Source organism: Myotis daubentonii, chromosome 18 (genome assembly GCF_963259705.1).
Source record: "Myotis daubentonii chromosome 18, mMyoDau2.1, whole genome shotgun sequence".
In the NCBI taxonomy this organism is placed as follows: Eukaryota; Metazoa; Chordata; class Mammalia; order Chiroptera; family Vespertilionidae; genus Myotis; species Myotis daubentonii.
Window position 1 is genome coordinate 13,601,231 of NC_081857.1, and position 25,461 is coordinate 13,626,691.

At 41.0% G+C, this 25,461-nt stretch overlaps 1 protein-coding gene across 1 annotated transcript in view; it reads left to right on the forward strand.

The window, feature by feature from the left end:
• Positions 1 to 1,464: 1,464 nt before the first annotated feature.
• Positions 1,465 to 25,461, forward strand: part of SYT14 (synaptotagmin 14) — a 124,087-nt gene continuing 100,090 nt past the window's right edge. Inside the window, exon 1 of the mRNA XM_059673253.1 lies at positions 1,465 to 1,600. The gene's annotated coding sequence lies outside the window, so the exon portion shown is untranslated. The remainder of the gene's footprint in view (positions 1,601 to 25,461) is intronic.

The following is a 25,461-nucleotide window of genomic DNA, read 5'->3' on the forward strand; positions in this document are numbered from 1 at the left end:
ATCGAACTTGGGACCCTTCAGTCTGCAGGCTGACGCTCTGTTCACTGAGCCAAACCAGCTAGGGCTAGCTTACATTCAGTTAAAGTAGTGGCACTAGCCTGGCCAGTATGGCTCAGTGGTTAAGCGTCATAACATGAACCAGGAGATTATGGTTTGATTCCTGGTCAGGGCACCTGCTTGGGTTTCAGGCTTGATCCCTAGTAAGGGACATGCAGGAGATAGTCAGTCGATCGATTATTCTCTCTCATCACTGATGTTTCTCTCATTTTCTCTCTGAAATCAGTAAAAATATATTTAACAAATAAAGTAGTGGCACTATGTTTCAGAGTGAAGTAAATACTATTTCTATAGTAACTAATAATATTACTCTTATGATAAAGTAATTTTAGATAATATTTATAATAAAATAAGTTTTGGGTTAAATTTGTTAGTTTTGATCATCATACTATTTCTTTATAAATTCTGTCTTATTATAGATTTATAAGAGTGGGTAGCTGGAGAATGGGGAAAGGATCACATTTCATTTTACAATGAGTATATGTGATAAAGTATAAACAGTGTTTTACAGGGCTGATCCTTCCTTAATAGCTTACCTGTATATATCAAGGCTCAGACACAAAAGTGGGTCTTGCCTGGAAGTGCTTCCTTCTAATGACGTGGAGAGGTGCTGGGGAAATCGTGATATGTTTCTGCTCTTGGGAAGGTGGCCATTTAATATCAATATTTGAACGAAACTCTTCATTCTATTACAGAATTTACCAGGCGACCGAAAAATACACAGGAGTACTCAGATTCAGGATAAACCCATTTCTTTTCAGATGTTTCACATGTACTAGTACAGTGATGTAGGGGGTTAGTTCTCCAAATCCTGAGTCCCCCAATATGGAGGAAGCTCTCCCTTTATACCCTTTGGTTTCTTTGTCCCCCAAATATGGATCAGACTTCTGGACCTTTCGCGGGCTCTGCAAAAAGCCCCGTGTTTTGGGATGGGAGCTGTGAGACCTCACCTAAAGGCCTGGCCTGGCACCAGCGCTGATAACCCCCTCCAGGGGTTGTGTATGGTTCATGGTTTATGGCCTCTGTAAAATGGGAGTATTTAGGTAAATAGGTCTTGCAAGACCAGATAATTAAGGAAGGGGCAGTGACTGGATTATAGGCTAACAAGAATGTGCATTAGGGATACTCATTAACTAGGTACAGAGTCAGGCTGCTAGCCTCCTACATTCTTTCACAAATGGAGTTAATTATCTGCAAGCAAGAATGTGCAGTTAGAAGGCAGGTTACTGGCACAGATTCAGATTGCTAATCTCCACCCCCCACCCCCCATTTTATTTTCCCCATCAATTCTAAGACTTTATAAAATCTTAATTTATGGCTTCAGGAAAATTCTTGGTATTAGGTTATCATATTCGCAAGGCGAAGTTTAAAGAGAAGAATTAGCAAACTCTTTTCCTGAGTTAATGTCTAGAAGCTAATTTAAAAACGGTTCTTTGTGATAGTCAAACTCAGGTTATTTTCTGTTTTTAACTCCTAACAATTTTTTTTTTTTAAGGTGGAGAAAGAACCTGTGGAGTACATGAACTTATCTGTATTAGGAAAGGTAAGTAATGCTCTGCATGCATATTTAAATACAAAATGAACATTTTACAGTGTATGACGTAGGGCGGATAATTTAGACTTATACATTATAAAATTTAATAAATATTAATGTTTGTTACTTGTATTGCAGACCCATAAAGTGCAGTTGCTTCTTATGTGGATATTGAGAGTTGTTGCTTTATTTATTTAGTTTTGAGGGGCTGTGAATGCCTGGTTTCTAGCATGTTAGTTGTTGGACATGGTGAAGAGGCAAAGAATGGAGGGTGTGAGTTTTGTTCCCTTTCAGAGTCTGGAATCTGAGTGCAGGCTGATCTCCCGTTGACTTCTGTTCTGTTACTGTACCCAGCAGGGAGGTGTGAGGAGGTGTTGAAATTCAAATCGGGAACATGTCCAAAGACCACAACATCTTTTGACACCAACATCTGTCTGTGCTTCCTTAGAAGGAGCCAACTGGCAACTGGGTGGTTCAACAAGGTGGCCCCAGGCAAGGTCACTCAGTTATTAGGCGGGAGGCAAGGAACCAGGTATTCTCTCTATTTGGATGAGTCAGGAGAAACTTGGGAGTCCCCACACTTACTAGTAATAACAAATCTGTGAAAAAAAGGAAAAGATGGACCTGGGGAGGTCAGAGGCTGAGTCATCATAAATTTACTATTCTCTTTTTAAACTTGGGGGACTTTCTTTTTCTTGCATCTTTCTTTTTTTTTAATCCTCATCTGAGGATATTTTTTTTCTTTTTCTTTTTTAAATTAAATCTTTATTATTCAGATTATTACAGTTGTTCCTCTTTCTTCCCGCCATAGCTCCCCTCCACCCGGTTCCCACCCCACCCTCTGCCCTTACCCCCCCATCCATAGGTGCACGATTTTTGTCCAGTCTCTTCCCGCACCCCCCAAACCCCTTCCCCCCCACCGAGAATAATCAGTCCACTCCCTTTCTATGCCCCTGATTGTATTATATTCACCAGTGTATTCTGTTCATCAGATTATTTATTCACTTGATTTTTAGATTCACTTGTTGATAGATGTGTATTTGTTGTTCATAATTTGTATCTTTACCTTTTTCTTCTTCTGAATGAAAGGTAAATGAATTAATTGAAATGAATTCATTCCTTTTTTCTTAAAGGAAGAGGAAGAAGCATTTCATGTAATACTGGTTTGGTGGTGATGAACTCCTTTAGCTTTTTCTTATCTGTGAAGCTCTTTATCTGACCTTCAATTCTGAATGATATCTTTGCTGGGTAAAGTAATCTAGGTTGTAGGTTCTTGCTATTCATCATTTTAAATATTTCTTACCACTCCCTTCTGAGCCCTGCATAGTTTCTGTTGAGAAATCAGCTGACAGTCATATGGGCACTCCCTTGTAGGTAACTGACTTTTTTTCTCTTGCTGCTTTTAAGATTCTCTCTTTGTCTTTTGCTCTTGGGCTCTTGGCATTTTAATTAGGATGTGTCTTGGTGTGGTCCTCTTTGGATTCCTTTTGTTTGGGGTTCTCTGCGCTTCCTGGACTTGTAAGTCTATTTCTTTCACCAGGTAGGGGAAGTTTTCTGTTATTATTTCTTCAAATAGGTTTTCAATATCTTGCTCTCTCTCTTCTTCTGGCACCCCTATAATTCGGATGTTGGTACGCTTGAAGTTGTCCCAGAGGCTCCTTACACTATCTTCATATTTTTGGATTCTTTTTTCTTTTTGTTTTTCTGGTTGGTTGATTTTTGCTTCTTCGTATTTCAAATCTTTGACTTGATTCTTGCGATCCTCTAGTCTGCTGTTGGAACTTTGTATAATATTCTTTATTTCAGTCTGTGTATCTTGCATCTTTCTTGAACACTGACTTGGCCCACCTGAGTCTGGCCAGCTAGCTGCACTCCCCTCCCTACCATTTCCCCCTGAGAAGGTTTGTGGCGGTGGCAGTACATATGATACATGATTATGGTTGGCATGTCAGGGAAATGTCCGCATATTTTCATTAAGTCTTCAACAGGTCTGAAAAGCCTCAGCTTCTTCAGTGTTGGGAAAAAATCCTTTCTAGGTGAATTGAACATGGTCATACTAGTTTATCTATGTGTCCCTGCTTGCAATTGCTGTTCATTTAGAAACATCCTCTTTTCTGTATAGTAACGTGTAGTTTATCTATATACTTCCCTGCTACCACAAAGGAGAACATTGAAATCAATTCCCTGAAATGTCAAATTTAGGATTATGATTTTCACACTGTTATAGCGCTTCTTATTCTAAAATGGGGGACAGAGGGGAAAAATTTATACATTGTTTTCTTCCTCCACGTAAACATCTTTAGTCTTTTAGAATATGTTAATCAAGAATTAATAAAAATGTGTTAAATAATTTTATAGTTATTACCTGTCTTAATAAAACTTCTAAAATACAGAATTTATTTGGACAGCAAAAGGTACTTACTGTACAAATCACTTGGGATCAAAAGCTATCAAAACTGTGGTGAGGTGAAGAGAGAATCAAGACAAGAATAGAGCTGAAACCGGTTTGGCTCAGTGGATAGAGCATCGGCCTGCGGACTGAAAGGTCCCAGTTTCGATTCCGGTCAAGGGCATGTACCTGGGTTGCGGGCATATCCCCAGTAGGAGATGTGCAGGAGGCAGCTGATCGATGTTTCTCTCTCATCGATGTTTCTTACTCTCTATCTCTCTCCCTTCCTCTCTGTAAAAAATCAATAAAATATATTTAAAAAAAAAAAAAAGACAAGAATAGAGAGCGAGGAGGGAGGAAAATGAAATGTGTGAAGGCCTTTTGTAGCTACAGTGGGAACAGAAGGCTACAGTGGACAAAACAGCCTGGATAGGGTTAGGTGATGAGCACATGTTTTCATTATGGCTCCTCTTGCTATTCTTTATTGCTGTCTCCATTCCTCGCCAGGTAGTTCTCAGACCACGCCTTGCCCCGATTTCTCTCTCTCCCATTTTTCTATAGAATGTTAAGTCGGTGATTAAAATTTTTAAAAATGTAACCCACTGTAGTCATGTCATGGAAAAGTTTCTAAACTGCTCGATATCCCTTCAGCATTCAGGACAGTGTCCTATCCTAGTGGAGATTGCATAAGTATTTGAATCTTTTCAAAATTAATGCTAAAGCTGTTGCATTTTAAGATGGACTTTTATAGAGTAGAACATAGGAAGGTTACATAAAATAGAATAATTGTAGTTGGTCTCAGTGATTCTGGTAAAATGGCATCTCTGACATGATATTCCATTTCTTTCTATCTGGCTGGCTGTTCCTTCCTTCTCTTCTTTGCTGGCTTCTCTCTGTCATACCTCCACATATTGGAATGTACCAGAGTTTGGTCCTAGATTTGCATCGTTTTTTAATCTTTTTTTCTTGTTTGATTTTATCTGGTTCTGTTTTAAATGCCACACAAGTTTATAAATCCAGCTCTGAGGTGTCCTTGAGCTCCCTGCTCTTAATTCAACTACTTACTTAATATTACTGTCTGGATGTCTGTTAGAAGAACAACCTGACCTGTCTAAAATATAAGTCTTGATTTCTTCACATGAGCATCTCCCTTCCTCAGTCTTCTCCATCTCAGCTAATAAACAGAACAGTCTACTCAGTTCCTCAAGTTCTGACTTAAGAATTATTCTATATTTCTCTGATTCTCTTCCACATTTAGTTTATTGGCAAATTTTGTCAGTTCTACCTTCAAAATATACTTTTAATCTATCCTCTTTTCCATTCTGCTCTTATCATTGTAGGCTGGGTCCTTATCCTCTCTAGCCTACACTGCTTCTTACTTCCTTACATTACAAACCAAAGATCTTTTTAAATGTAAATTAGATGGTGTCACTTTGCCAGTTGGAATTGTGTTGTGGATTCCCACTATACACGAAATAAGATTAAAGTGCCTTACCCTGATCTACAAAGCCTTACATTATAACATCAACTCAAAGTCCAAAATGTCATCTAACTATCATATCATGTAGAAGTCTCATCATCTAAGTCAGGGGTCCTCAAACTACGGCCTGCGGGCCACATGCAAATACAAATATTGTATTTGTTCCCGTTTTGTTTTTTTACTTCAAAATAAGATATGTGCAGTGTGCATAGGAATTTGTTCATAGTTTTTTTTTAATTTTTATTTATTTATTTATTTTTAAAAATATATTTTATTGAGTTTTTTTTACAGAGAGGAAAGGAGAGAGATAGAGAGTTAGAAACATTGATGAGAGAGAAACATCAACCAGCTGCCTCCTGCACACTCCCCACTGGGGATGTGCCCGCAACCCAGGTACATGCCCTTGACCTGAATTGAACCTGGGACCTTTCAGTCCACAGCCCGACGCTCTATCCACTGAGCCAAACCGGTTTCGGCTGTTCATAGTTTTTTTTAAACTATAGTCCGGCCCTCCAATGGTCTGAGGGACAGTGAACTGGCCCCCTGTTTAAAAAGTTTGAGGACCCCTGATCTAAATCATTTCCATCAGGTATGGGCGAAACTCATACGATCCATCCTTGTTCAAAAAATTTCCATCTGAAGACTGGTGAGACTAGGAAACAACAAGTTACCTGTTCTCAAAATACAATGATGGAACAGGCCTAGGTTAATAGTTATAGACATTTCCATCCCCAAAGTGAGAAAATGGAAGGAAGGAGGGAAGGAGGGAAGGAAGTAGGGAGGGAGGAAGGAAGGAGGGAAGGAAGGAAGGAAGGAAGGAAGGAAGGAAGGAAGGAAGGAAGGAAGGAAGGAAGGAAGGAAGGAAGGGAGTCACTGGTACCAAGCAATTTTGAAATTAACTGGGAAGAACCTTTTAGGTTTCAAGGCCTGAAACTGGTACTTCCTGGTGCTTATTCCTGAGGTCTGAGGCCCTACTCTCTGGGCTTAAGGCTCTGCCTTTGGAATCATCCTTCCTTTTCCCCAAAAGGGAGTGTATGTTTGCACTGAGTAGTTTTCCAGCCTGTTTCCTGCCTGTAAAAGTTTGGTAGCCTGTCGGTCTTCTTTCATCTTGTCTTCTCTCCCTCTTCAGTTCAAGCTGGTGGTGTTTCTGCTCTCATAAAAGAGTCTGGTGAGTCTTCTCAGTAAGTCCCGGCGATTCAGTCCGTTAGACAAGATGTTCCTTCACAGGGCTCTCCTGAATAAGTCCATCTCTGCTTTTGGCTTCTGCTCAGATGGCTGAGGGGAATCCATGAGTCACTTATCTCATCTCTTCTGAGAGCCCTCTATGTCACTGGATAGTGTGACCTTTTGTTCATTTTGAGGCACTTGGAAAAGGTTGTCTAGCCACCAACTTAGCAGAGTGTAGAATGCCCCATGTTCTGGATTTTGTTTATACATAATATATTTGTTTATAGAAAAAATATAAAGAAGAAATATATATGATATATATGAATACGAATGATATATATTATTACTTCTCCTTTCTACAAAAGATGAGCTACTATGTATATTACTTTGTATTTTGCTTTTTATTTAAAATAACACCTAACCATAGAGTTACATTCAAATCAGTAGATAAAGATCTCTCTCTGTCTTTTTTCCTGACTGCATTGTGTGACAGAAAATTATGGTATGTATTTTCACTCCATGATGTGAAAATACACACCATAATTTATTCAACTACTTTCTTTCACTTTTCTTTTTTGTGTTTTAAAACCAGAGCATTTGTTGTATGCCTGGTCATTGAAATCCTTCAGATGAACTGGGTGCTGCCACAGCTATCCTCTGGGGTTCAGGTGTTCTCCTTCTTGGACCCCATTCCAAGTGCCTCATTCCATCAGTCCCAGTGGCATTTCGTCCTTTAGCCTTGGCACTTCAGTTAAACTTTTCCTCCACTGGCCGGGAAGCCCCATTGGCCCAGGTAGACTTCTGAAGGTGGTGGGCCTTAGAGCCACAACCGCGGCTCAACGCGCGCATCTTAATTGCGACACTTTCCAATGAGGATGTTCTCTTTGTCATCTCGCTTCTGCTATTCAGCCAATTTCTTTCTTTTTTAAAAAAAATATATTTTATTGATTTTTTACAGAGAGGAAGGGAGAAGGATAGAGAGTTAGAAACATTGATGAGAGAGAAACATCAATCAGCTGCCTCCTGCACACTCCCCACTGGGGATGTGCCTGCAACCAAGGTACACGCCCTTGACCAGAATCGAACCTGGGACCCTTCAGTCCGCAGGCCAATGCTCTATCCACTGAGTCAAACCGGTCAGGGCTGTTTTAAAAGTTTTGCTGCTAAAATAATGCCATAATGAAGACCTTTGTGCATGTGTTCTTGTGGTTATTTAGGTAGATGCTGAAAGGGGTTGCTGAGTTAAAGATTAATACTTACATTACATTAGAAATGGCAAAATTCTTGTTCTTACGCATTGTACCATTTTGCATTCCCACTAGAAATATATAAATTCATAGCTTTGCCTGCAGAATGTGTCATAAACTTTTTTTAATCCTCCCCCGAGGATATTTTTCCATTGATTTTTAGGGAGAGTGGAAGAGAGAGGGAAAGACAGAGAAACATCGATGTGAGAGAAATACATCAATTGGTTGCTTCCTGCACGAGCCTGAACCAGGGCCCAGGCTGGGGAGGAGCCTGCAACTAAGGTACATGCCCTTGATCAGAATCGAACCTGGGACCCTTTAGTCCACAGGCCAACGCTGTATTCACTGAGACAAACTGGGTAGGGAAGCGTTTGGATTTTTTATTGTTTTTTTGTTGTTGTTTGTTTTAAATATATTTTTATTTATTTCAGAGAGGAATGAAGAGAGAGATAGAAGCATCAGTGATGAGAGAGAATCATTGATTGGCTGCCTCCTGCACACCCCCTACTAGGGATTGAGCCTGCAACCCAAGCATGTACCCATGATGGGAATCGAACCCGGGACCCTTCAGTCTGCAGGCCGATGCTCTATCCACTGAGCCAAACCAGCTAGGGCTTATTGTTGTTGTTAATCTGGTAAATTAAAAAAATGTAGTTCAGCATGATTCAGATTTTCATTTCTCTTATAAGTAAGGTTGACTGTCTCATTAACTTCTGTTTATAGAGCATACAAATGTATGCATGGTATGATTTTGAAGGACATACTTCTTCTGGATCTTGGCATATAAGCAGACCTTCATGTTCAATTCCTATGCAAATCCAGTAAAATCATTCTTCTATGGTTTGAAGAGCACTCAAATGTGAAATTCTAAAAATTATGTAAAATTTGTAATTCTGTCCTATTCCTCTGCTTTATTTCTTTATTCTGACTAAATAGTATACATATATATATAAAAGCCTAAGCAACTGTTATGACTGAACGACCGGTCGACCAGTTGCTTTGACACACACACAGCTCAATGCAGGAGCTGCCCCTGGTGGTCAGTGCGCTCCCACAGCAGGAGTGCTGCTCAGCTGACCAACCCATCCTGGTGGCCCAGCAGCCCGGTGGCAGCCACTCACTTCCTCAGTAGTCCTGCAGGTCCAATCTCCAGAGAATGGACCAGGTACCAACGGACCTTTGCCGCTGGCACGATCCTGACAGTGCCACAGGCCTCCCGGAAGTCAGCCTCAGGCACCTCGGCCACTTCTCCCTAGACCAGCCTTAGGCAAACTACGGCCTGCGGGCCGGATCCGGCCCGTTTGAAATGAATAAAACTAAAAAAAAAAGACCGTACCCTTTTATGTAATGATGTTTACTTTGAATTTATATTAGTTCACACAAACACTCCATCCATGCTTTTGTTCCGGCCCTCTGGTCCAGTTTAAGAACCCATTGTGGCCCTCGAGTCAAAAAGTTTGCCCACCCTGCCCTAGATGCTCCACAAGGAAGGATATAAAAGTGGCCACCAGGTGGTTCCCAATAACCTGCGCTAACGTCAGCGGGCCGGATCCAGATCCCTGGGCTGGCAAGGGTGTCCCACTGCCTGCCCAGAGGGCCGATCATGTCCCGCCCTTCTGCTCCGGAACCCCACCCATGCACGAATCTGTGCACCGGGCCTCTAGTTATATATAATGTGCTCTTTTTCTCAGCATATAATTAATTGAATTTATTTATTTTTTTTAAATATCTAAAGTGGTAATATAGTTCTCTCCATCTATACTATATTCACTTTTCCCGGTTCTTAGGATAGATATCTTTCCCTTTGGTCTAGTTCAGTGACTTCTAGACAGTGCTAATAAGAGATTTCCTTGAATTGAGGGGACCGATATATTTTTGCAGCTGCTCTGATGGAGTACATTTTAAGCTTCTTTTTCTGGCCCAAGAATTTTCATTTTGATTGTGAATTTATAGAGCCTTGCTTGATGGTAACAGAGAATACAGCGTTTATTACTATAATTAAAATGGCACTTTCATTTACAAGTTAATAGAAGGTGGATATCACGGAGCTCTATTTTCTTTGATTCATTCTCAGCTTCCTTGAACTTAATGAGAGGTTGATGTGTGCTCAGAGGGAAAAGAGCCTACCACATTGACTCATGCTCATTATTTTTAGTTTTATAGTCCAAACAGGCTGCTGTACATTTATATATATCAGCATTAAGAAAGGCAGGCCCTCAGCATCTGAAGGGGAGCGAGTGGGTGAAGTTTAGGAGGTAAGGGGAAAGAATGTATTGTGAAGGTGACAGGCGTACAACATCTGGAATAGTCATAAAAATGGAGAGCAAAGTCATGATGAAGACACTGTGAGAGCCAGTCCTGACCTTACCAACTTTGCCTTCCTCTGAAATACTTATGTCTAAAAGCACCATTTTCTCTCGTCTCCATTTATTTCTTTTTCTAAAAGCCTGTTATTAGTTGGAATTTTGGGAGTATAAAACTACGGTGTTTTGCAGAACGACTTCAGAAAGCTAAAGCCTGTTTCAGTATTTTCTAGCCCATGTGCGTTATTCAGCTGTATCATGTGCTCTGATAGCGGACACTGAAAAAGGAGGTTCATTGATTGGTCCTAGGACAGAGGACCAGAATGTTCTTAACCGCCCAGCCGTTGTTCCAAGAGAAATGTCCATGCATACTTTTGCTCAGGATAGATCTGAAGCTGAGATGTCCAGGATGTATCTACCGATTCTTTTCTTTTCTCTCTTTCTCTCTTTTTCTTTCTCTCTTTTTCTTTCTTTCTTTCTTTCTTTCTTTCTTTCTTTCTTTCTTTCTTTCTTTCTTTCTTTCTTTCTTTCTTTCTTTCTTTCTTTCTTTCTTTCTCTTTCTCTCTCTCTCTCTCTCTCTCTCTCTTCTTCTTTTTTTTAAATACTTGAGAAAAGAGTATTAGCGATGGATTCCGGTTACTATCCTGAGAGAATGGATGATTTACGTACCAATCCCTGCAGCCCCTTTCAATGATAAGAGTCTAAGCATTTTACAGAATACTCACTCCTATTACCAATTTAGTTGGTTTTTCTCCCCTAACTTTTTTCCATTTGAAGCAGGGTAGGGGAGAAGGGAGAATTTCTTTCTTATGGACCTGTTTCATCCTAAGACCCAGACAGAAGAGTGAAATATATGCTGATTAATATTGCCCTTAAATGCATTTCATATCTAAAAATATATGGTAGGGGTTTTTTTTTAATCAATAAATTTGATTTTCTGGCTCTTTCTGCTGGCCTATGACCATTTTCAAGAGGAGGGAAAATATTTGCAGAGGACAGTTTCTGTGTGTCAGCTGAAATATGCTTCATTTTTTCTACCTTCCAACCCCCAAAGTTAGATAACAAAACAAACCTTTAAGAAATTTATCCACAAAAAGGAAAGAAAAAAAGGAAATACATCCACAAAGTTAAAGGGATGAGTCTGGTGATGTGGCTTAGGTTTGCAGATGATTTCCCAAAAGAATTGGTAGTTCAGCTCAGTGAGTCTCTAATTACTGTAAAATGTGGGCATCGTTAAATATTTAAGTCTTTAATTCACTTGGAATGTATTTCAGTCTACTTTGTGAAGGAAGAATCCAGCCTCATGTTTATCTGAACTGATTAGACAGTTATACAAATACCAGTTACTGAATAATTCATTCTTTCCTTGATAATTTAAAATGCCACTGTATCATGTACTAAATTATTATGCGTATGTGGGTCAGTTTCTGTATTTTTTCTTTCCCGATCGTCTCTTTTGGCACCACTCGCACATTGCTTTTATTATTGTGGTTTTTACTGTCTGGTAGAAAAGGGCTTCTTGATTAATGTTTATTTTTAAAATTTCCTAGTTACTCTCTTATGCTTATTTTTCCAGATGACTGTGGAATCACCTTGTCAAGTATCCCCTCCTACAATTTATGTTACACTTCCTTTCCCTAAAGCAGCGGTTCTCAACCTGTGGGTCGTGACCCCTTTGGTGGTCGAACGACCCTTTCACAGGGGTTGCCTAAGACCATCCTGCATATCAGATATTTACATTACGATTCGTAACAGTAGCAACATTACAGTTATGAAGTAGCAACAAAAATAATTTTATGGTTGGGGTCACAACATGAGGAACTGTATTTAAAGGGCCAGAAGGTTGAGAACCACTGCCCTAAAGTAATCCTAATGGGATCAACTTAAATTCTTCAATACATTTATTTTTCCATTCAGAAACATGCAGCTTTCTCCATTTCCTCTTAATGTCTCCTGGTAGAATTCTATAGGCATGCATATTTCTTATTGTTATTTTTATTGCATTTTATTTGTTTTGTTGTGAGTGGGACTTTTTATTTATATCTAGTTATTTTTTGCATATTAAGAAGTCACTGATATATATATATATATATATATATATATATATATTTATTTCGTAACCAACCAGGACTATGAATGAAGGCATGGTTTAGTTAGGGAAATCATACAGCATGCTACAGTATTGATTTAATGCATTTTGGGTTAAAAGGTGTTGAGGGTCCCCAGGAGCAACTCCTGTGTTTGGTGATTTGCTAGAAGGACTCATGGGACTTTGTATATACAGTTGACTCTTGAACCAGCTGTGGGTTTGAACTGTGTGGGTTCACTTACATGCAATTTTTTTTCAATAAATATACAGTTGGCCCTTCTACCCCTGGGTTTTGCATTCACAGATTCAACCGAGGATCGAAAGCACTGTTTTCAGTCTGTGGTTGAGAACCCATTGATGTGGAGGGCCGAAGGTGTGCACTGCTTTATGCCATCCTATATAATAAAAGGCTAATATGCAAATTGTCCCCTCAACAGGGAGTTTGACCAGGAGTTCAACCGGGAGTTTGACCAGGGGGTGGGGCCTGCCCGCCACTGCCTGAGGCCCCTCTGCCCAATCAGCTCCCTCCACCCCAATCGGGTAGGCCGGTCGGACCCCACCCATGCACGAATTCGTGCACTGGGCTTCTAGTTTTATGTAAGGGACTGAGCATCTGCGGATTTTGGTATCTGGGAGGGTTTGGAACCAATCCTCTGCCAATACTGAGAGATGACAGTAGTTAAGTTTTAGGCAATTCAAAAGTCATAGGTGGATTTTTGACTGCATGTCAATGTTGGCATCACTTACCCCAGCATTGTTCAACTATGGTTTTACTCATGGCCAAGATTGATTACAGTGATGTAATAAAGATATACAGTTGGATCATAAGGGAAAAGACATGGGTATAGAATCTGAGGGACTTCACCTGCAAGCTTCCTTATGCTCTCTCCCTCACATGAGGAGGTCACACAGAGGACATACTTCCCAAAGCAACAAGAAAAAAAATGCAGCGACACATATGCGATGGTTCTTCTTTGTCTGTTAGGGACCCCATGAAAGACTCGGAGCCTAAGGTTATTTTATGGGACTGATCACATAGACACCTTCTAGGTAGTTTGTAGAAAATTCCAGACTCCTCGAAGGGCAGCAGAGGTTCTGCATAAACCATAGGTCTACACCACTGGTCTTGGCACTGGGAACCACTCTTACTAGTTGATTATTGACTGGGGAACACTTTGGGAGCCAAGTTCCCAGACACCAGCCAGCCAAGGGCCAACCTTGTAAGCTGGCTTTTCTAAGGATAAATCTTAGGCCTGCTATGCTAACTCTTTTCTATACCAAAGGTTAAAGACAAAGGCCATGTTTTGAAGACAGCCTTTTTGAATTAATTTTTTAAAAAATATATTGATTTTTTACAGAGAGGAAGGGAGAGGGGTAGAGAGCTAGAAACATCGATGAGAGAGAAACATCGATCAGCTGCCTCCTGCACACTCCCCATTGGGGATGTGCCCGCAACCAAGGTACATGCCCTTGACCGGAATCGAACCTGGGACCCTTGAGCCCACAGGCCGACGCTCTATCCACTGAGCCAGACCGGTTAGGGCTGAATTAATTTTTATATATGATGTGACATATGGAACAAAAATCACCTTTTTTGCATATGGATATCCAGTTTTCAGGATTGTTTATTGAAAAGGCTATTCCTTCTCCATTGGAATGTCTTCGTCCCTTTGTAGGAAATCAGTAGATCATATATTTATGAGTGTGTTTTTGTACACCGTCCTGCACCATTGATCTGTTTGCCCGCCTTGTTGCCAGTATCAAACTGTTTAGATTATTGTAGCTTTATCAGCAGTCTCATTGTAAATTGAGATATAAGAGATTATGACATCATATTAATTACAACTTTATGATTGAATATGTGACTATGTTGTGAAGTGGTTATCACAACAATATTCCTGTGTATGTGTGTATGTATAGTTAGCATCCATTACCACACATAGTACACATTTTTTTATGTAAGAACATTTAAGATTTACTCTCTTAGCATTAATTATAATCACCGTGCTGCATTTTACATCCCCAGGAGGTACTTATTTCATCACTGGAAGTTTGTATCTTTTGACTACCTTTACCCAGTTTGCACACCCCTATTCCTGCCTCTGGAAACCACCAATATGTTCTCTCTATCTATGAGATGGGTTTTGTGTTTTGTTTTTTAGTTCTACAAAAAACAATATGGCTATATGGTCATCGGGTTGGCTATATGGTCATCAGGTTGGCTATATGGTCATCAGGTTGTTTATTGGCTCCCCAGAACTTACTTATCTTATAGCTGGAAGTTTGTACCCTTTGACTAACATTTTCCCATTTTACCCCTCCTCATACCCTGGCAACTACCATTCTATTTCCTGTTTCTATGAGTTTGGCTCTTTTATTTTATTTTATTTATTTTTTTTTAAATATATTTTATTGATTTTTTACAGAGAGGAAGGGAGAGAGATAGAGTTAGAAACATCGATGAGAGAGAAACATCGATCAGCTGCCTCCTGCACATCCCCTATTGGGGATGTGCCCACAACCCAGGTACATGCCCTTGACCGGAATCGAACCTGGGACCCTTCAGTCCGCAGGCTGACGCTCTATCCACTGAGCCAAACCGGTTTCGGCGAGTTTGGCTCTTTTAGATTCCACATATGAGTATATGAGTGACATCGTATGATATTCGTCTTTCTGTCTGAATTTTCAGTTAGCCTAATGCCCTCAAGGTTCATCCATGTTGTTGCAAATGGCAAGAGTTCATTCTTTTTATGGCTGAGTAATATTCCAATGTGTGTGTGTGTGTGTGTGTGTGTGTATTTATACCACATTTTATCCATTCATTCATCCTAAGATTGACAGGTTGTTTCCATGTCTTGGCTATTGTAAATAATGATGCAGTGAATATGGGGTGCATGTATGTTTTCAAATTAGTGTTTTTGTTTACTTCAGATAAATAGCCAGAAGTGAAATTGCTGGATCATACAGTAGTTCTATTTTTAATTTTTTGAGGGACCTCCATACTGTTTTTCATAGTATGCTGCACCAGGTTACAGAAATCTGGAGTTTTCTTGGTGGGAAGGTTTTGAACTTCACATTTACACATTTATTTTTTTAAATGTTTTTATTGATTTTAGAGAAGAAGGGCAAGGGAGAGATCATTGATCAGCTGCCTCCTGAACGTTCTCTACTGGCAAGCGAGCCCGCAACCCTGGGCATGTGCCCTGACTGGGAATTGAACCAGTGATCTCTCAGTGCATGGGATGACACCCAAACAACTGAACCACACCAGCCAGGGCACACATTTGGTTTTTTAATAGGACTATTCAGGTTATCTATTTCTTCTTGAGTGAGCTCTGATTGTTTGTCTTTAAAGGAATTTGTTCATTTCATCTAAGTTGCTGGATTTATTGACATGAAGTTGTCCACAATATTTCTCTTATCCTACTAATATTGATAGTAATGTAATCTTCTCATTCCTGTTATTGGTAATTTCTGTCTTGTCTCTTTTCCCCCTGATGATTCCAGCTACAGATTTATCCATTTTCTTGGTGTTCTCAAAGAGCTAGATAGCGTTCATTGATATTTCTCTAATGTGTATCTGTTTTGTTAGTTATTGATTTCTTCTGTAATCTTTATTTCCTCTCCTTTTTACTTTGGGTTTTGTTTGCTCCTGCTTTTTTGGTTTCTTAAGTTGGATCATTTGAAACCTTGTTTTCTTAAGTATTCAGTGCTATAAAATTTCCTTGAAGCACTGTTTTGGCTGCATCACACAAAATCTCTTGTGTTATCATTTTCTTCCTTCTTTGACTTGTGGGTTATTTAGAAATGTATTTTTACTTTCTAAATATTTGGTTATTTTCCAGTTATATTTGTGAGTTTGATGTCTAATTCAATTTCATCATGGTTAGAAAATATACATAAATGACCTGAATCTTTTAAAATTTATTGAGAATTTTTTATGACTCAGAATCTGGTGTATCTTGATAAATATTTGTGTGCACTGGAATAGAAAGTTCATTCTGCTGTTGGGTGGAGTGTTTTATAAATGTCAATTATGTCAAGTTGATTAATAGTGTTCCATTCTTTTGTGTCCTTAATGATTTTCTGTTTGTTCTGTCAATTATTGAGAGGGGTGCTGAATGTTCCAATGATAATTGTGGATTTGTCTGTTCCTTAGCGGTTTTATTATTTCACCTATATTGAAACTGTGTTGTTTCACCTACTAGTATATTGAAACTGTGTTATAAACATTTAGAATTGTATGTCCTTCTGTTGAATTTATCCCTTTATCATAACGAAATGACCTTTTTATCTGATGATGTTTTTGCTTTGAAATGTACTTTATCTGATATCAATAAAGTATAGCTGTTTCAGTTTTCTTTTATTATTATCACTAGAGGCCCATTGAAGGAAGATTCCTGCAAGAATAGGGCTTCCTGAGGCCAGAGCGAAGCAGAGAAGGGAGCTGCCTTGCTCCCTCCCATCTCCGCTGCCTCTCTCCCTCCCATCTCCACCACTTTGCTCCCTCCTGTCTCCACTGCTTGGCTCCCTCCCTTCTCCATCACTTCGCTCCCTTCCATCTCTGCTGCCTCGCTCCCTCCAGTGTCCGCTGCCTCAGCTCCGTTCCCTTCTCCACTGCTTCTCTCCCTTCTGCAGCGCTTGGCTTCCTTCTACACTGTCTTCAGTCTTTGCTCTCCGCCATCTTTGTTGTGTTAATTTGCAGATCGCTCTGATTGGCTGGTGGGCGGAGCGGAGGGATGATCAATTTGCATGTTTCTCTTTTATTAGTGTAGATGGTATATTTTTCTGTCACTTTACTTTTTAAACTCTTTGCTATAAACTTTATATTTAAATTAGATTTCTTGTAGTTAGATCTGGCATTTAAATTTTTTCAAAATTGATTTTAGAAGGAGGGAGGGAGAGAAATATCAATTTGTTGTTCTGCTTACTTAGGCATTCATTTATTGGTTGAGTCTTGTATGTGCCTTGACTAGGAATCAAACCTACATCCTTGATGTATTGAGACTATGCTGTAACCTACTGACCTGCCTGGCCAGGGCTAGGTCTGGCATTTTTATTGCCTCACAGTTTCTCCTTTTTAATTGAAATGTTGAGACATTTATACTTAATGTGCTTTTTTTAATGGTTGACTTTAAAGATCTAGCATTTTGCTCTTTGTTTTCTGTTTGTCTCATTTTTCCCTCTTCTGTTTTTATTTGCCTTCTCATGGAATAAGTATTTTTTATTCTTCCACTGTATCTAACTTTTAGTTTGTGATAATTTTTTGTATTATTTTAGTGACTTTATGATTCATGGTATACATATTCTTAACAGTTTAAGATTAATGTGAAATTTTACTACCTCATATGTAGTACAAAAACCTTAACTCTGTATATATTTCTATTCCTCCCATCCCAGCCTTTGTGCTGTTGTTATCATGTGTTTTATTTCTACATAGAATTTTTCATTACATTATTATTATTTTGGGTTTAAAGCATTGATGATCTCCCCTCCCATTTTTGTGGTAAAATATACATAATGTAAAATTTACTGTTATAATTACTTTTATTTTATTTTTAGTCCCAACTCAAATACTTTAATGTACATTACGCTCTTTAATGTACAAACATCTCCAAGGAAACAAGTGGAACCCAAAGTCTTAACCAGCAGGAATCGCATTTAGAAAGCTGGTGTGGGCTGCAGTCTTGGGAGGAACAGCACAGGGGATCCGATCACGGCGCAGCAGCTTGTGGCCAGGATGGGGGGCTGTGTGCGTGATGGGCTTCCCCTCAGGACTCCCAGGAAATCCGAGCACCATCCCTCTGGTGGCTGACGGCTCCACAGCAGGGCTGGGAAGATCTGGGCTGACCGGTCATCTCCAGGGCCCTGAGTAAAGGCCCAGAACTCCAGCAGGGCCGCGAAGCCTGTCCAGAGCCTCTCTTGTCGAATGTCCAGGCCCTCAGAAACAGTCCTGGGCGCTCAGGCGGAAAGGGGCCACGCAGGAGGGTTGCCAAGTCCCACTCTGGGACTGAGGTCTCAGAATAGGACACATGGGAGAGGTGTGGCACTGGCAAGGCCCCTGAGGTCAGAGGCCACAGCAATCTTGGGAAAGTTGCCCACTGGGACCTGTGTAATCGCTTGTTACTTAGGGTCAGATTTTGTTGTTGTTGCTTTTGGTCTTTTGAAACGTTAGGTGGGACCATTCCTAGGTTTACTCTGGAGTAATTTTTTCTCTGTTGTGAACGAGATCTTTCTTAGTACTCAGTGCCCCATAAGGCTTGAGGTGTTTCATTTTGGATCTTGAGAATAGGCCCTGTTGCTTGTCCCGTGTGAGTTTAGATCACTCTTCCCTCGAATTCTCTTGAGGGATTCTTTTCCCAGCCTCTGAGAGTTCCCTCTCATAAACGGCCCCAGCACTCCCCAGCTCTTAGACTACTCGGTGCCCATGTCCAGAGTCCTCACTGTGTCCAGCTCCTTGTCCTCCGGTGCTCAGCCACTGACCTTAGCTGTGCTCCAGGTCTGCATATCCTTAGCGCAGGGAGCTAGATCCCTGGCCCTGCGTGGGTCCTTCTCTCTGTGCCGTTGCTTGGAAACTTCCTCCCGGCAGTAAGCCTGGAAAAGAATCATCTCATTTTTTTCTTTCTCAGTGCTCAGTGCCTTTTCTTTGCTGATGCTTAGTGTTTTGGTGCCATTGTTTTTTTATATTGCCTTAGTGTTGTCAGGTGGTAGGGTCAATCTTATCCCTGTTACTCCATCTTACCTGGATAAAGTGATTATCAGAATGGGGTCATTTTTGGTATCTAAAGAGACCATACAAAAATCTGGAGCAGAGGATTTTAAGACGGGGAAACTACACTTAAAATGGATAGGAATTGTGATAGGCCAGTGTAGGTTTATGAATGAAAAGAAGTTTAAAAATTTGTGAAGGTAGACAATTCGTTTTTGGCTCAGAGTTAGCTTAAGGGACGACATTTTTTTAGCCAGCTGACATTCAACTTTTGAGTAGTTGGCTTAGAACATTCCAGTTTGATTTCTGAAAGGGATTATTTATTTTAAATTATAATGTTCCAGAAATGTGACACAAATATAGTTGCTTATATCCATTTCTCACTTTAAAACTTAAGTTTTAACAGTGATAACAGATAATGCATGTCATATTTACTTAAAAGTTAAATGTTATACTTTTTAAGCACATTGGGGAAATTAGTGCACGGTTATCTTAACTAGTAGGTATATGGTGCCATCTAATGGCTAATATGAAAATCTGTTTAGTAAGTGCCACAATGCTTAGCAGTTTGTTTATATGCTGATTAAATTTAACGCTGAAATCTTTGCTTTAAATGTCCAAGGTACAATTTTATTCCAACACTAAGGTATATGTATGTATGTATGTGCATATAAACATTTATATTTTCTTTCAGTTTATAGTATTTTTAAAATTCAGCTATATCAGTGTCTGATTTTCATCACAGATAAAGGCATATATATGCAATTAACATATTTTAGGTTATATTCATAACAAATTTTGCATGGAAAACCAGTTACCAGTATAAGAAGCATGTCAAGTTTACAAACCTTGCAAACGGCTATCATTTTTAGTTCTTGTTTCCTCTTCTTGGTTCCAATATCAACACTAATAAAAGAGAAAAATGGTAATTGGCGTACGAGCTACCCTTTTCATTGGCTAATCAGGGCTATATGCAAATTAACTGCCAACTAAGATTGGCAGTTAACTGCCAACAAGATGGCGGTTAATTTGCATATGTAGGCACAATGCCGGGAGGCGAAAGGGAAAGCAGGAAGAAGCCCCCTGCCACTGACAGTGATCGGAAACCCAGGGGGGAGCTAAGAGCTGGGGGGCAGGGCAAAGGCGGCTCTGGGGCCACCTTTGCCCTGCCCCCCAGCCATGATCGGAGAATCAGGCGCCTTTGCCACCCTGGCCAGTGATAGCAGGAAGTAGGGGTGGAGCCAGCGATGGGAGCTGGACACGGGCGAAGCTGGCAGTCCCGGGGGCTAGGGGTCCCTTGCCTGGGCCTAAAGCGGAGCCCATGATCGTGGGGCTGCTGCAGCTGCGGGTCCCTGCTTCCCGGGCCGGACGCCTCAACCAGAGGCTTTAGGCCTGGGCAGGGGCGGAGCCTGCAACCGTGGGGAGCTGGGGGTCCCCTGCCCAGGCCTGACGCCTCTGCCGGAGGCCTCAGGCCTGGTCAAGGGGCTGATCCGGTGATTGGTGATCGGAGGGTGATGAGGGGCAACTCCTCTGGCCGAGGCATCAGGCCTGGGCGGGGGGCTGAGCCGGGGATTGGGGGGATATGATGGTGCCCTTGCCCAGGCCTGAAGCCTGGGTCAGAGGTGTCAGACTTGGGCGGGGGGTGGAGCAAGCGATCAGAGGGAGATGGGGGTCCCCTGTCCAAGCCTGACACCTCTGGCGGAGGCGTCAGGCCTGGGCAAGGGGCCGATCAGGTGATCAGAGGGTGATGGGGTCTACGCCTCTGGCTGAGGCATCAGGCCTGGGCAAGGGGCAGAGCCAGCAATCGGAGGGTTCTGGGGGTCCCCTGCCCAGGCCTGATGCCTGGGCCAGAGGCATCTGGCCTGGGCTGGGTGCAGAACCAGTGATGGGGGGAAATGAGGGTCCCCTGCCCAGGCCTGACACCTCTGTCAGAGGCGTCAGGCCTGGGCAAGGGGCCGATCCTGCGATTGGAGGGTGATGGGGGTCAACGCCTGAGGGCTCCCAGTATGTGAGAGGGGGCAGGCTGGGCTGAGGGACACCCCCCCCCCACACACACACCCAGTGCACGAATTTCGTGCACCGGGCCCCTAGTTTATATAATAAAAACCTAAGCCACCATTATGGCAGAATAACCAGAACTACCAGTTGCTATGATGTACACTGACCACCAGGGGGCAGATGCTTAACGCAGGAGCTGCCCCCTGGTGGTCAGTGCGCTCCTCCTGCACACCCCCCACTGGGGATGTGCCCGCAACCAAGGTACATGCCCTTGACTGGAATCGAACCTGGAACCCTTCAGTCCGCAGGCTGACGCTCCATCCACTGAGCCAATCCGGTCAGGGCTACTTACGGATTCTTTATTTTATTTCATGTTTATAAATTTTATCTAAAATCAAAATTTATTTGACTTAATTTTTTCTAATAGTTAATACATATTTTCCTGAATATTAAAGGATTATAAATTTACTAGCAAACATTTGGGAAACATTAAAAACAGCATGTGTACCCAGCCAGCGTGGCTCAGTGGTTGAGCATCAACCTATGAACCAGGAGGTCATGGTTCGATTTCCAGTCAGGGCACATGCCTGGGTTGTGGGCTCGACCCCCAGTGGGGGGGCATGCAGTAGGCAGCCAATCAGTGACCCTCTCTCATCATTGATGTTTCTATCTCTCTCTCCCTCTTCCTTCCCCTCTGAAATCAATAAAAATATATTTTAAAAAAAGAAAAGAAACATAGCATGTGTTATCCTTATACCCAGGATGATAACACTATTTATTGAATAGCCAGCAAACTTTATTTTTTCTATAGATTTGAAATTTATCCTATACCAATTTACTATGTATAGTGGATTATTTTTATATTGTTTCATTGTTCTATCTTTTAAATACTGTACTACTTAATTACAATTTGTTAATATATTCTTTAATACGTGGTTTAGTGAAACCTCATTACGACTTTTTGAACACCTGGAGTTGATTTGTATGTAGATTCATTTTCCCCTCATCTTCCTGATTTTCCCAGCACAGTCTATTGAAAAGATGATTTCTCTCCAGCCCTCGTTGTCATATATCAGAATCCACATGTGCATGTGTCTATTTCTGGCCTCTCTAATCTGTGCGATTGGTCTATTGTGTATCCTGTGCCCACACCCCCTCTTTTTAATTCCAGTTTTAAAATAATTCTTGATGTCTCATACAGCATCACCAGACAGGTTACTATTTTTGTGCTCACCAAGCAACGTTTTAATTACTATTGTAGCTGCTCTAATACCAGGAAGATGAATGTCCCGATTTCATATACTGTTAACATTTCTGCAATTTTAAAAGTTTTCTCCAGTGTAAGTTTTAAAAGTTGTTCCTATATCTCTCCACTTGAATCTGACTATTACCTCTGTGCCTAAATTCATTTATTTTCTCATGTAGGTCCTCTAGACCTTGATAAGTTTTTGACTTTTGAATCAACCAATGAATGCATAAATGAGTGGAGCAATAAATCGATTGGTCTCTCTCCCACTCCCTTCTTCCCTCTTCCCATCCTCCCTCTCTCCCTCCCTTCCTCTCTAAAACCAACCAATCAATCAATAAAAATTAAACAACTAGCTCCTTTTAGACCATTACATGATCCTTCTCAGCAGTTAGGATTTGTAAGTGCCTGAATATGAAATTTTTGAGCACAGATTATGATTTTTTTTTTTTTATGAAATACGTGATTCCCTGTCCCTAAAACAAATACCAAGTATCAGCATCTTCTCAGCCCTGTGCTAGGTATTAGGAAGGGAACCAGAGATGCACAGAAGACCTTGCCCTCATGGAGCTGTCTTATGAAGGAGACAGATAAGTAAACTGGCAGTTTTGATCCATTGTGATAAGTCCTGTGAAAGAGGCATGTTCAGGGCATCATGAGGGCATACAGTTAAGGTCTCTTACTCATCCAATCTAGTCCGAGAAGGCTTTCCGGAGGAATCCACACCTGATCAGGATCCCAAAAGATAAGAGATTAAAATTGGCAAGATCGAGTGAAGAGAGAAAAGAGGCAGAGAAGGGCAGTTCAGTTAATATGTGGGGAAACCTGGAGTTCTTCTTTGTAAAGAGCCTGGGACATATTGGAAACATAATACTTTTTATAAATTAGCTGCTCTGTCTTAGAAATTTTCATTCCCGATTCGTAGGAAGTACTCAGCAACTTATCTTGGACAGTTGTAAAAGCTTTTTTTTTTTTTTTTTTTTAAATCCTCACCCAAGGTCATGCTTCTGTTGATTTGAGAGCGAGGGAGAGAAACATTGATTGTTTGCCTCCCTCCCCTATTTGCCTCCCCTGGCTATGTGCCCTGACCAGGAATTGAATCCACCACCTTCTGATGTATGGGATGACGCTCCAACCAACCGAGCCACACCTGTCAGGGCTATTTCTATTTTTTTAACACAATTTTGAGGGGCTCTGATTCCCTTCTTTTAACTGTAAGACACTATTTGCATATGAAACATTCAAAGGAATTATTATGGTGCTGTATGCTCATGTACTACATAATGACATTTTGCTCTACAAGGGACCACCTATAAGTGGTTCCATAACTGTTGCCTGGTGATGTAGCCGCCTTAATGCCATAGTGCAAGACGTTACTCACATGTTTGTGGTGATGCTGGTATAAACAAATCTGCTCTGTTAGTCATAGAAAAGGGTAGCACAGGTAATTATGTACAGTGTATAATACTCGATAATGATAATAAATGGCTGTTCTGGATTATGTGTTCCAGGCACCTCTCACAGACACCAGTGAGGCGTTCTCAGACAGCCCCCGGAGTGGGAGGGAGAGCAGTGTCCCCGACCTCGATTCTTGTCTTTCATGTAAATGAATTTAAAAGAGAAAATTCCAGAGGATTGCATTGTGATGAAGCCAATTTTATTAAAGCAATGAAAGCAAGCAAATTTATTAAAGAAGTGAGGCAAGCAAATCTATACATCTGGCTTACGCAGGGCAGACGGGCTCCCAGCTCATCTGAAGAGCAAGTTGGGTGGGGGTGTGAGGCATTACATGTATGTCCGCCTGCCTGTAGGTTTCAGAATTCGTCTGCTGAAGTTTTTGGTACAGATTCATTCTCAAGGCCCCTTTTTACTTTGTTGTGGCCTTCCCAGAATTCACGAGGAGCACTTGGCAACGTTATCTTGCCAAGCCTTGAGGCTGCTGGCTTCTTTGTTTAGGGAATAAAACTGCCCTTTCCCCCTTTCCCACCCCCACCCTAGTTTCCTGCATTCTCTCCTGAGGGAGGCTTTTAACCATTTGCTCTGTGCCCTGGCTGGGGAAGATAATGGCTGGTTATTTACAAGCCTGCTGCAAATTGCCCGCACTGTTTGGCCTTGTTTTAACTTTCCTGTCTCAGTTTCCCTATTCCCCTTGCCCTGGAATTTTCCTAGCTGCGTCATTACACTGTAACATGTGTATTTACTATACTCTACTTGTTATTGTTATGTAAGAGTAGCTCTTACTTAAAAAGTTTGCTATGGCACAGTATGCCATGTTGCCCTGGTAGCAGTCTTACACATCCTGTATTTACTATGTCTCTTGATGGCACCATTTCCTCTTGTGCTTGATTTAGTCTTTTGTTTTGTATGTAACACACTGTACAGGCTCATAGCCTAGGCTTGAATAAGTGCACTCAATGATGTTCGTACAACAATGAACTCGCCTAGGACATTTCTCAGGACATATTCCTGTTGTTAAGTGACACACACTCTTTAAGTGGTACACTCCCATCCCTTCATCTTTTGGTCTTTTCACTCTAAAAGACCTAGAAGGATAATGTTCCAAACTTCATTAATATTTCACCTCAGTCACTATTTTAACCAGAAGACAGCGACTTGTCGCTTTAATAAGCTTCAAAATTAATTGAACTCTAGTTCTCAGAAATGTTTTCTTCCTTTAGGAACGTGTCAGTGCTTTGAAGTTGAGGCTAAGTGGAAGGATATATATGTCCTTGGGTGTCCAGAGGGAGCAAAAAACATGCAAATAATTTTCAAAAGATTTAGAGAGGTTTGGCTGCCACCCACCTGAATTTAGAGGAAACCGAGGAGGAGAGGCTTAAAAAAGGAAGAAAGTATGAGACAGGAGGAGTTGATATCCTCTCTTCAAATTAGTGGTCGGAGTTGTAATAGACTGACCTGGCCTTTAGGTCTTGCTCGTGCTAGCAAAGACAAACTTTACTTAGAAAAGATCAAGCTCCCAGCAACACTTGTTCCAAATTGCAAAACAAAAATTAAGCTTAATAGTATTCGAAAAGTTTCTATAAAGGGGATGATACTGTATCTCTACCCTATTTCTGTTTTACCGTGGCATCCAAACCACTTCCCCTCTACAAGTTATTAAATACTAGTGGCCCGGTGCATGGACTTGTGCACACTGAAAGGAAATTAATGACAAGAAAGATTCGTGCAGTAAACGTTTGTTTTTAAATTGCCAGTGCTCGTCACATGTACCGGCCCATCAGTCA